This window comes from Eurosta solidaginis, chromosome 2 (assembly GCF_040869045.1).
Source record: "Eurosta solidaginis isolate ZX-2024a chromosome 2, ASM4086904v1, whole genome shotgun sequence".
NCBI classification, from domain to species: Eukaryota; Metazoa; Arthropoda; class Insecta; order Diptera; family Tephritidae; genus Eurosta; species Eurosta solidaginis.
In genome coordinates this window covers 6,519,467-6,531,510 of record NC_090320.1, presented here as the reverse complement: position 1 = coordinate 6,531,510, position 12,044 = coordinate 6,519,467, and positions in this window count along the sequence as shown.

Sequence of the window (12,044 nt, the reverse complement as noted above, 5' to 3'; positions counted from 1 at the left end):
TGCTTTACTTTGGGAAGACAGGAACGGTGGAATTTTCATGAATCTGGGGGTTTGCCTTATATTTGAAAATGATTTGATAGTATATCAAACATTTTTTAAAATTCTCCTCCTGCCACGTCCAACTCCCACATTAATGGAAGATTTAAAGTTCAACTGCGAGTTATTCGATTGGGAGTTGGCTTTTAGGGCACATTTATGTCTTGACCCGTTAATGGGGTAACCGTGTTTTTTGGATGTATCTCCTTAACAAAGTTAGTATTTGAGGAATCTTTCTTTCCAGAAACTGGGCCACAGGACAACCTATTCGAAAAAATGGGACGGTGATAGAGGGAGGCAAAAGTAAGAATAGCGGGACGGAACAGATATGCGAAGAGGTAAAAGGAAAGGAAAATATACAGGGATGTGGAGAAATATAGGGGTGTGGAGAGTGGCAAGGACAGGGCGAGGAGAGAGACAGAAAAATTCAGAAAAAGGGAGGCATTTAGATGCAGAAGGAGAAAAAGAGGGAAAGGGAGAGGGGGCGACAGAGAGAGAAGTAAAGAAATGGAAAAAAGTTTCGCGAGCGAGGGAGATCGAGGGAGTGAAGAAGAGAGGGTAGTGGTATAAGGATCCAGTAAGGAAAAGAAAGAAGGCGCATAAGTGGGTGAAGGGGAGTGTGAAAGTAATAATCATGGGCTGTTAGTAAATTAAATGCATTTTCATAAACAACACTTCTTTTTTAAATAAGACTTACTGGGGCAGCAACGCGCCGGGTAATAAGCATAAATAACATAGAAGGAGAAGTACAGAAAAAGAAAAGGGCAAGATGAAAATAAAAAGAAGAAGGCGGAAAAGTTCTTATACTATAAACTACAAATATACATGTATATATATGGCTGGTAAACAAGAATGAAGTTCGCGAAATTACTAGACCTTAGGAGAAATGGGTGGAAGAGGCAACAGAGAGTATAAAAGCAGCGAAAGCTGAATAGTCAGTAAGCAGTTTGATTTAAGCACACCATTGTTTATGAAGTATAAGTGTTATTGTGAAGTACCCTCAAAGTAGTCTAATAAAGACCATTTTGCACTATTGAATATTGGAGTTATTTATTCAACAGTTTAGCGATTCGAACATTAGCAGAAGGTGGAAAAAGCGGAATTTCCCTAAATTCGTTATAATATTTTTGTCAGAGCAGGGAATCTGAGTAGAGATTATTTTACTCTTTCCAATCCCGCATTGTACATACAGCCGTGTTAGCAGTTGTTGGTTGTAATTCCTCATGCCTTCTTTTTGTATTCTCATCAGCCAGCACCCCCTTTTATAGCAGAATGAGATGACATAGGCAGAGATAATTAACTGTTGTTGTTGTAGTTGTAGCAATGTTTCGCCCCACCTAATAGCTGCGACCGATCACAAATTGTCATGAATATCCTCTAACGGGAGTCCAAAGAAACTTGCTGTTTCGACAGGAGTGGACCATAATGAAAGGGGTGTTAGAGGCGTTGGTTCCCCATTACAATTAAAAAGATGGTTGGTGTCATGTGGGGACACATTGCAAGCGGGGCATACATTTTGTATGCCGGGGTTGATTCTGGATATGTAAGAGTTTAACCTGTTACAGTATCCAGAACGAAGTTGAGCCAGATTGACTCGCGTTTCCCTGGGGAGTATGCGTTCCTCTTCCGCAAGTTTTGGGTACTGTTCCCTAAGTACTGGATTCACCGAGCAATTCCCGGCATGAGGGTTCGACGCCTGTTTGTGGAGTTCACCAAGGACCTGCTTGTGTTTTTTTGCTTCATACGGCTGAGTTCTCAGGTGCCGTATTTCCTCAAAATGCTTACGGAGATGACCCCTTAAGTCTCTAGGCGGTGTTGGCTCATCAATCAGATGTCTGTTGGGATGCCTAGGTTTCTGGGTATACAACAGGAACTATTTGGTTAGCATCTCATTTCTCTCCCTGATAGGGAGTATTCTCGCCTCATTATGTAGATGGTGTTCTGGGGACATAAGAAGACAGCCCGTGGCGGTTCTGAGCGCAGTATTTTGGCAGGCCTGTAGCTTTTCCCAGTGGGTAGTTTTCAGTCTTGGCGACCATATAGGGGACGCGTAGCACGCAAACGGCTGGCCAATTGCTTTGTATGTGGTAATGAGCGCTTCTTTGTATTTTCTCCAAGTACTGCCAGCAAGGGATTTGAGGATATTACGGCTCTGGATTCTCGGAACAATTGCGGCTGCGTGCTCACCAAAATGTAGATCCTGATCAAATGTCACACCCAAGATTTTTGGGTGTAGGACAGTCGGTAGCGTAGTGCCATCAACGTGGATATTCAAAATGGTCGACATTTGTGACGTCCATGTTTTAAATAAGGTCGCGGAGAATTTAGTCGGTGATAATGCCAGGTTTCGCAAGGCGAAAAAACTGGAGAGATCAAGAAGGTAGCCGTTTATTCTGTTGCAAAGCTCATCGAACCCTGGGCCTGGGCCTGTGGCCATTATTGTGCAGTCATCGGCGTAGGAAACGATAGTAACTCCTTCTGGTGGCAAAGGTAGCTTAGATATGTAGAAATCAAACAAAAGTGGGGATAGGACACCACCTGTGGCACCCCCTGTTTAATTCTTATTGGTTTTGATTTTCATTGCACCGATGCCTGCCGACCAACCAGATAATTTGCGGCCCACCTTTTAAGACATGCGGGAAGGGTAGACCCTTCCAGGTCTTGCAGTAACGTGCAATGGTTGGCCGTATCAAAAGCTTTTGATAGGTCTAGCGCTACGAGTACTGTTCTATGGTGGGGGTTTTGATTTAAACCGCAATTTATCTGGGTGCGGATGGCATTTAGCGCGGTGGTGATGCTATGGAGTTTTCTGAAGCCATGCTGATTGCAGGCTAGCTGCAAATTTGCTTTGAAGAAGGGGAGCAAAATGGCTTCAAGCGTCTTGGCTACTGGCGATAGGGGAGATTTCGGGCGATATGACTCTCCTATGTTAGCTGGTTTCCCAGGCTTTAGTAGCGGGACCACCTTGGCCATTTTCATTTTTCTGGTATGACAAAGGTGGAAAGAGACAGGTTGAAGACATGTGCTAAATATTTGGAACCCTCTTTCCCTAGGCTTTTAAGCATCGGCATGGCTATGCCGTCTGGGCCCACTGCTTTGGATGGTTTAGCATGACCGATGGCATCCTCAACATCTTTGGCGGTGATGGTAATTAGTGACGCGCTGCACTATTTATGTGCGTGTCTGTTGGCCCTCCTTCTATTTTTGTCGACCGCAGAATGCATTATATATTGTCGGCAGAAAGCGCTCGCAGTGGACTCAAGTTTACGTACACCGGCAGAGAGGTTACAACCGCTTAGGTGCTCCTCCCATTTCGCCCGCTTGTGTTCATCCACAAGCAATCTGATGCGTTGGTTTATATCCCTTATTTGGGGGTCGCCGGGATCGAGCTGTCTTATAAGGTCACATTCTCTTGCTAAACTTGCGGCCTCTGCCGGGAAGTGTGGCCGAATTTCGGGAATTCTACAGGCGGGAATGAAACGAGCCGAGGCGGATTCAATGACCTTGCGGGAAGCACGCTCCCCTTGGCGGGCATCAGTTGGGATAGGGAGGGCAGCAAAGCGGTTTTCTGTAAAGGATTTGTATACGTCCCACTTTCCTTTTTTAAAGTTAATGAAAGTGCGTTTTTCTGCGATGATGGAGTCGGCGGAACGCTCGAGCGAAGTAAGTATAGGCAGGTGGTCGGATGCCAATGTTACCATTGGCTGCCAGTTGGCGCAGTTTACGAGTTCTGCGCTCACTATTGAAATATCCCGCGAACTGTGACAGCTTCCTACCATACGTGTGGGGGCGTCTCCGTTTATTGTACAGAACGCTGTTTCTTCTATTTGATCCGCTAACATCTCACCCCTACTGTCCACCCGCAAGTTTGAATGCCATAGATCGTGATGGACATTGAAATCGCCTAAGATAATGCGGTTGTTTCCAGTGAGTATGGCGCTGATATCAGGACGTTATCTACTGGGGCAACAGGTGACAAGAGGGATGTAGATGTTGATGATTTCTAGGTTTCCATCGCTCGACCGGACAGATAATCCTTGACGTTCTAAGACACTGTACCTGCGGTCGATGTTGGGATCAAATATATGATATTGCACAGTGTGGTGTATGATAAACTCGAGGCGGTCTCCATTTCCGCTCTCGCGATCCTTCTGTCGACATTATACCCAGAACAGGTCTGCAATGCAGATCTTGCTGTGAGTTTAGTCTCTTGAATCGCAGCAATGCGGATGTTGTGCCGCTTCATGAAGTCGACTATCTCCGTGATCTTCCCAGTTAATCCATTACAGTTTAACTGCAGAATTCTGAAGTGCATAGGGGGAGACGTCGTTACTCTGGAAGTAAGTGACGGGTGACTACACCAGGGTTGTGGAAGGCCAGAACGCGATTGCTGTTGTGGCCCTGGGACTAGACGTCCTTGGGTAAGCATTGGGGTACCCGGTGTATTTGCGTATGCGGCCTGGCAACATGGCGCAATGAAACCCGTCGGGGGTTGCCGTCGCGGAGACCAGAACATCTAGGAAAGTGGCACCGTCCATGGTAGGAGCTGCATTGGGCGGATGTCGCAAACGTATATATTCTGTGCGGGCAAACGGTGCAAAGGGAGGTAGGAACTAAGAGTCTGTTTCCCTGACTTACACAATTGCTGCCTGAAAAGAGGGGGAAGAATACGGGGGCAGGGGCTGATACTCGGCATTGCTCCCGGCTCTACTACGGAGATTGTAGGTATGAGTGGGAGCAGTCGTGTGAGTTGGTGGCGCCATGGGGCGCGAGCAACAGCGGGTACTTTTTGTGCCTTGCTGAACGGCGGGGCTGCTGGAAGGTAGCGGGGGGCGCTAACGCGCAGACTACGGGACGTCCTAGGGCGTGAACAGCAAGGAGCCACAAAAGATTTATAGAAGTTACGTGGAGGTCCGGTTTTGGGGTCTAGCCCAGAACAACCTGTCCGATGCAACCATCCCTTAAACGAGACACACTGACAAGAGTATGACCGTCCTAAAAAGATTCTTTTCCGGCAGATGCACTAAAACCATTTCTCAGGACCGGGGTCAGGGGACGGACCCGGATTGGGTTCGATACCTTCCCGGAGCAAGAGAATATGGAGCAGTCCCGCTGCAAGGAGCTGCTGGGAGGATGACAATTTCGGAGGGACGCAACAAATTAAATGGGGTTACACTGAAATGGCAGTCCTTGGTCGGGAAAAATCCCGATTCGCTCCGGTACATAGAACCGACGGCTTTGGGAAGCGAGATAATTAACTTTATTTCTATTTATAATTTTTCTTCTAATCTTTCTACACTTTATCGGCATTATATTGCGGAACGATACAACATTTCTTCCTTCAAGCTCAAATAGCATACCCCACGTTATTCATTTGGAGCCTAGGACAATCAAGTTTCATTTCCTTTCTTTCCTCCTACATAGTGGCTTTCTCCCCCTTTCCCTGCTGCCAAATTCGTTGCAGACAAAAATACTTTCTGGGCTAGAGCTCAAAAACAGCCCCGCTAGCGAACCTTTGGGGTTTTATATGTTGCGTGAAGCCCGTACCACATATTCGCCATAAATAAATTGAATACGAAATAGTAAATAAATAAATTAATAATAATAATTTGGCAATAACAATCAATACCAAACATTTTTCAATTAACATATTTTCGAGTTTTTTTCTTCAATCTTTCGTTGAATAAGCCAAAAATTTACGAGAATCAATACAAAATGGAAGTATTGGTGCAATAAATTGCTTACGTACGCAACTAAACTCCTTTAAATTGAAATGAATTGTTATGGGGAGCCAAAATAAGCAACAAAAACAAAAATCGTAAAGAAAAAAATTGAAAAGATAAGAAGCAGCAAAAAAATGAGGATAAAGATGCATTTAAGAAAATAATTTCTTAAAGGGCGATTCAAAATAACAATAACAAATGCAATAATACGCAAAACTGGTTGAATTTCCGGAATTGATTTTTTTTTTGCGTGAAGTTTTGTGAATGTGCATCGGAGCACCGGAGCATGCGCAATACAGCGGCTATTTTTAGAAATAACAGAAAATGCTTTTATACAAAGCAATAAAAAAAGAAAAACCACTAAAGGACCACACCAACAATGTAAGTCAATGAAGATATGTAAAGGTAAAATTCGTTAAGATAATAAATTATATGAAAAGGAAAAGAAAAATAAGAAAAAGTAAATATTTATTGTGGTGAAAATATCGCGGGAGTGGAAAATTTCAATTATCGAGCATAAAGCAATTGCTGCTACTGCTGTGATATGCCCGATGCTCTCGTTATTGTTGCTGCGCTGCTGATAAGCGTAACGAATTTGACTGCGTGCGTTGAAAAAAATGTAACGCCTGCTTGCTGCTACTGCCTCAATTTAAAAAAAGTTCGGCGTTGATTAGTAAGCAGCTGCTGAATTATATTGGGACGCTTTAACACATACATTTATTTTACTTTTCCAGGTGACTCAACAACTTGTATCACACCGGCTGCTGCGACAAATACAGAAAAACCATTTTTTATACCCAGCTGTACTTGTACACAGGATTTGATAACGGTTGGTTGAGCAGGTATAAAGGAATCGAGATAGATATATCCATATATCAAAATCATCAGTATCGAAAAAAAATTTGATTGAGCCATGTCCGTCCGTCGGTCCGTCTGTCCGTTAACACGATAACTTGAGTAACTATTGAGATATCTTAACCAAATTTGGTACACGAGCTTATCTGGGCCCAGAATAGATTGGTATTGAAAATGAGCGAAATCGGATGATAAACACGCCCACTTTTTATATGTATAACATTTTGGAAAACACAAAAAACCTGATTATTTAGTAAATAATATACCTAGAATGTTGAAATTTGACGCGTGAAGTGATATTGAAACTCTTTATAAAAATTTGAAATTTTTTTTATATGGGTGTGGCACCGCCCACTTGTGATAAAATTAATTTTACAAATATTATTAATCATAAATCAAAAATCGTTAAACCTATCGTAACAAAATTCGGCATAGAGGTTGCCTTCACTATAAGGAATGATTTGACGAAAAATTAACCAAATCGGTTAAGGACCATACCCAGTTTTATATAAAAGATTTTTAAAAGGGTCGTGGACGAATATAATAAGCTATATCTTTGCAAAAAAGAGTTTTATATCAATGATATTTCATTTCCCAAGTGGATTTATAAAAATCAATAGGAAAAACTTCAAATTAACAAAAAAAAAATTGGCGTGGCACCGCCCCTTTTATGACTAAGCAATTTTCTCTTTCTGGAGCCAAAACTCGAAGAAAATTTAGTTCATAATAGAACCATATGTATATGTATTATTGCGCAGCCTTGCAACACTATTAAGCACACAAAACAAACAACAACAGCATTTCAAGTGTACAGCTGGGTATATAATGTTCGATTTCACCCGAACTTAGACTTCCTTACTTGTTTTATTTTTTATTTTTTTTTTGTAATTATTTTCTGTTTTTTTTTGCTGTCTCATGCGGTAAATTATTTGTTGTATCCCCAATCACATTCTTATGTTTTTTTGTTTTTCAAAATTTCAGGAGAAAACATAAAGTACCGCACTTTTCACATGCATGTGTGCGTGTGATCGAAATTCGTGTATGGTAAATCCTGTAAATTTCAATGACTGTGTTTTTGTTTGTATCAATCTTAGAGGTGGAAGAAGCTGTTTATTCTATTGGTTTATTTCAGTGAATTTTTAGTTTCCTCAGAAAACTAGCGTTATCAAAAGTGATAGTGTATGAATAAATGATTTGGAAGGTTTAGAGGAAAAGTGCTTGAGGATACCAGTAGTCGTAAAGTATATAATTTATGTTTAGGAAAATGGAATATCTTATATTAGGGATGAAGTTACTGAGCTTCATTAATTTACACTACATTAACTGAATATTGTTGTTGTTAAGCAAGATTTTTAAATTACTGAGATCTTACCTAAATTACTAATTTGGCGATTCATTTTCTGTGTGAGATCTAGAAATGAGCATTTTCCTAAGTGTTTGTATCGATGAAAGTTCCAAATTCAATAATTCAGTGACTGCATACAATCCCGATTTTGACGACTATTTCAGAGAGTAACGCATGCCATATTTGTAAGCATCTGGTAAAACTTGAAGCTTCTAGCTATTAAAATGAGGAAGAAATTACGAAAATCTTTACTACAGATGTTGGGGGTTTTCTAAGACAACAATGTATGTCACATATGAAGCTGGAACCGGACAGAAACCAGGGCCGAAGCCAGAGCCGAAACAGCAATTGGAAGCATGCGAGAGCTGTAATCGAAAACGGACAAAAACTGCGAAACCAGAATACTGAAATTGGAAACAAACCAACACCGACACCGGATCGAAAAGGGAATCGACACCTAAAGTGGAAACAGAACCACATCCCAACTGGGAGCGAACAGCAACCCGAACCGAATCCCGAATTGAAAAACGATTTAAACCAAAATCGGAACCCGAAAAGAGCCTTTATCAAAACCGGACACAAATACGGAACCTACCAAATCTAGTTCCAAGCCGGAAGCAAAAACTAGAAACGGACCGGAATTAAAATCGAAGCGTCATACGGAATCGAATCGACTGAACCCGTAACCGAGTCCGGATAAAAACCGAGATACATCGAACCAAAAACCAGCATCGCTTCCAAACCAGAATCGAAATGAAGAAAATAAGCCATAACATAAACAGGAAGAACCGAAATTGAAACGAAAAAAAAAACGGAATGAAAACCATAGCTGAAACCAAAATCGAAATTCCATATCTCAGTCGTACACGAAATAAAAATCTTGATCAAATTAAAGTTAAAACTAAAATCCTAAAAGTATGCAACTGAAGTTGGATCCAAAAATGATGTAGTGTTGTTGTTGTTGTTGTAGCGATAAGGATACTCCCCGAAGGCCTTGGGGAGTGTTATCGATGTTAATGGTCCTTTGCCGAATGCAGATCCCGTACGTTATGGTAACAAGCACCATTAAGGTACTAGCCCGAGCATATTGGGAACGATTTGGTAGGACATGAAACCTTCTAGGCCATACCGTCCTCCTACCCCCTAGATCAATCAGGAGTTCGGGGTCGCCAGAGCCTCAGCTGTTAATGAAACAGGATTCGCCACTGGTAGGTAAGGTTGACAATTGAGTTGGAGATATAGCTGGCAACCCCTTGCAAAGCCCTTGAATCAATTTGGTATTTTAGTCACCTTTCACGACTGGCATACCTACCGTGGGTATATTTTAAGCCCCTAACCCGCTTTGGTGTGATGGTGGATGGTGTAGTGTCAATATGGTCGGATAAGTTGAGTATTGAGCCATGCTCCGGGCTAGATGACTGCGACTTTATTCACCTTACCACAAGTATGTTCTAAAACCCCATTCGCGGGGCACAACTGGGCATCTGGCATAAGGATAAATTACTGCCGTAGAAGCAGTTATTTATGTGCTTTTTGGTTGGTGGAGTTCAAGCAAAAACGATTAACCTACGTTATGCAGTGTTTTATTGCGCTTTTCAGCGATTCGGGATGTATGTATTTCTTAAAAAATTGCATCACCAATAATTTTAATTGCTAGATGTTTTAAGTAAATATTTACATGAAGACACCCTTCGACTTCAAGTATGCCCTCTTTCTCCACTCCAATTTCCTTACATAAACTCTTTCGCACTCTGAACATGTTCTTCAAATCTCACACACGGAACTCACACGTACTAAATTATCTTCTTAAATTTATGTTTTAATTGTATGACAAATTGATGCCATAAATATTTTATATTTAACGTCCAATTCAATGCCATCATTGTTTTCATTGTTAAAGTAGTGAAAAAAACAAGGAAAAAAAAACATCAGAACATCTACTCAGTTACGTATCGTTCTATTTTTAACACCTTTTTGTATCTACATATTTAGTAACATCCATTTTAGTTTTTAAGTTATGGCTTTCAGTTGCATACAATACAAATCGGATTATCACTTTCGCTATCATATGCAAAGATCTTTATCATGTTAAATAATCTGACATAAGTATCTTACTAACACTGAAACAAGTGTCATCTGAGAAATATCAATGAAATGCGTTCAAATGTTTGTTTATATAACATCTCAACAAAAATGTCAAGTAAAAATAGTGAAAAATTTTTAAACATTAGGGACTACAACTTCAGGTTATAACTTTTTCACTTCGTAAAAATGTGAACTTTAAAAACTTTAGAAAACTAGATTTTTCTTAAAATTATGCGCGTATAATTTGACTTATGCCTAAACTGGAACTCGAATCGACACTGAAACCAAAACCAGAACTGAAAGCGAAGCGGTAACCAAATTAAAACGGGGACCGAAGCCATAGCCGAAACCGGAACTCAAACTGTACAGAAGGAGAGCCAAAAACAGAACAAAAACCGCCACTAAAGCAAAGACCGAATCTGAAACCGAAACCGGATACAAAACCAAACCTAAGCCCGAACCACAACTGGCACCGATACGGGAACCGGAAACGTAAACAGCGGTGAACTTCAAACTGCAATTGCAATTCAAACCGAAATTAATCCTACACATTCCACCAAAATCAAAACAAAAAAAAAAAAAAGGACGTGTGGCACTCGGGGACTGCCGCGGTAAAGCTATTGCATATTACCAACTTATGCAATTATAATATTTATGCAACTTTTTGTTTTCTTTGATATTAATTCAAGTTAACCTTTTTAAGCGTGCTGACCGATAAGAAAACAAATTTTTTACTTTTATTGAATAAATGAGAAGTTAATATTTAACTTTAACTTTAACTTTATTTTTAACTTTAACTTTCACTTTAACTTTAACATTCACTTTAACTTTAACTTTAACTTTAACTTTATTTTTAACTTTAACTTTAATTGTAACTTTAACTTTAACTTTAATTGTAACTTTAACTTTAATTTAACTTTAAGTTTAACCTTAACTTTAACTTTAACTTTGACTTTAACTTTAACTTTAACCTTAACTTTAACTTTATTTTTAACTTTAACTTTAATTTTCGCTTTAACTTTAACTTTAACTTCAACATTAACTTTAACTTTAACTTTAAATTTAACTTTAACTTTATTTTTAACTTTAACTTTAATTTTCGCTTTAACTTTAACAATCACTTTAACTTTAACTTTATTTTTAACTTTAACTTTAATTTTCGCTTTAACTTTAACAATCACTTTAACTTTATTTTTAACTTTAACTTTAACTTTAACCTAAACTTTAACTTTATTTTTAACTTTAACTTTAATTTTCGCTTTAACTTTAAAAATCACTTTAACTTTAACTTTCACTTTAACTTTAACTTTAATTTAACTTTAACTTTAACTTTAACCTTAACTTTAACTTTAACCTGTACTTTACCTTTAACTTTAACTTTGACTTTAACTTTAACCTTAACTTTCACTTTAACTTTAATTTTATTTTTAACTTTAACTTTCGCTTTAACTTTAACATTCACTTTAACTTTAACTTTAACCTTAACTTTAACTTCAACTTTTACTTTAACTTTAACTTTGTTTTTAACTTTAACTTTGGCTTTAACTTTAACATTCACTTTAACTTTAACAATTGTTTTTGTTTTTATCGGCCTATTGATAAATGATACAAGGTTCGATTCGAGCTCAAGGCCAGAACAATAATTTGTTTCTAATGATAATTATTGTTATTTTTTAATTTTTCTAAATTTGAAAAATTGTATTTTGTTTTTGGAATAGTAAGTAGAAAATTTTTCAGACAACCTGCCATAGCTGCGCAGATAGATCCATTTCGAAGGGTGCTAAGCCTTCATCATCAGTACGCTTTAGGCATGCTGCGCTAAATATAGCTAAATTTGAAAAATTGTATTTTGTTTTTGGAATAGTAAGTAGAAAATTTTTCAGACAACCTGCCATAGCTGCGCATATAGATCCATTTCGAAGGATGCTAAGCCTTCATCATCAGTACGCTTTAGGCATGCTGCGCTAAATATAGCTAAATGGTTAGCGCAGCATGCCTAA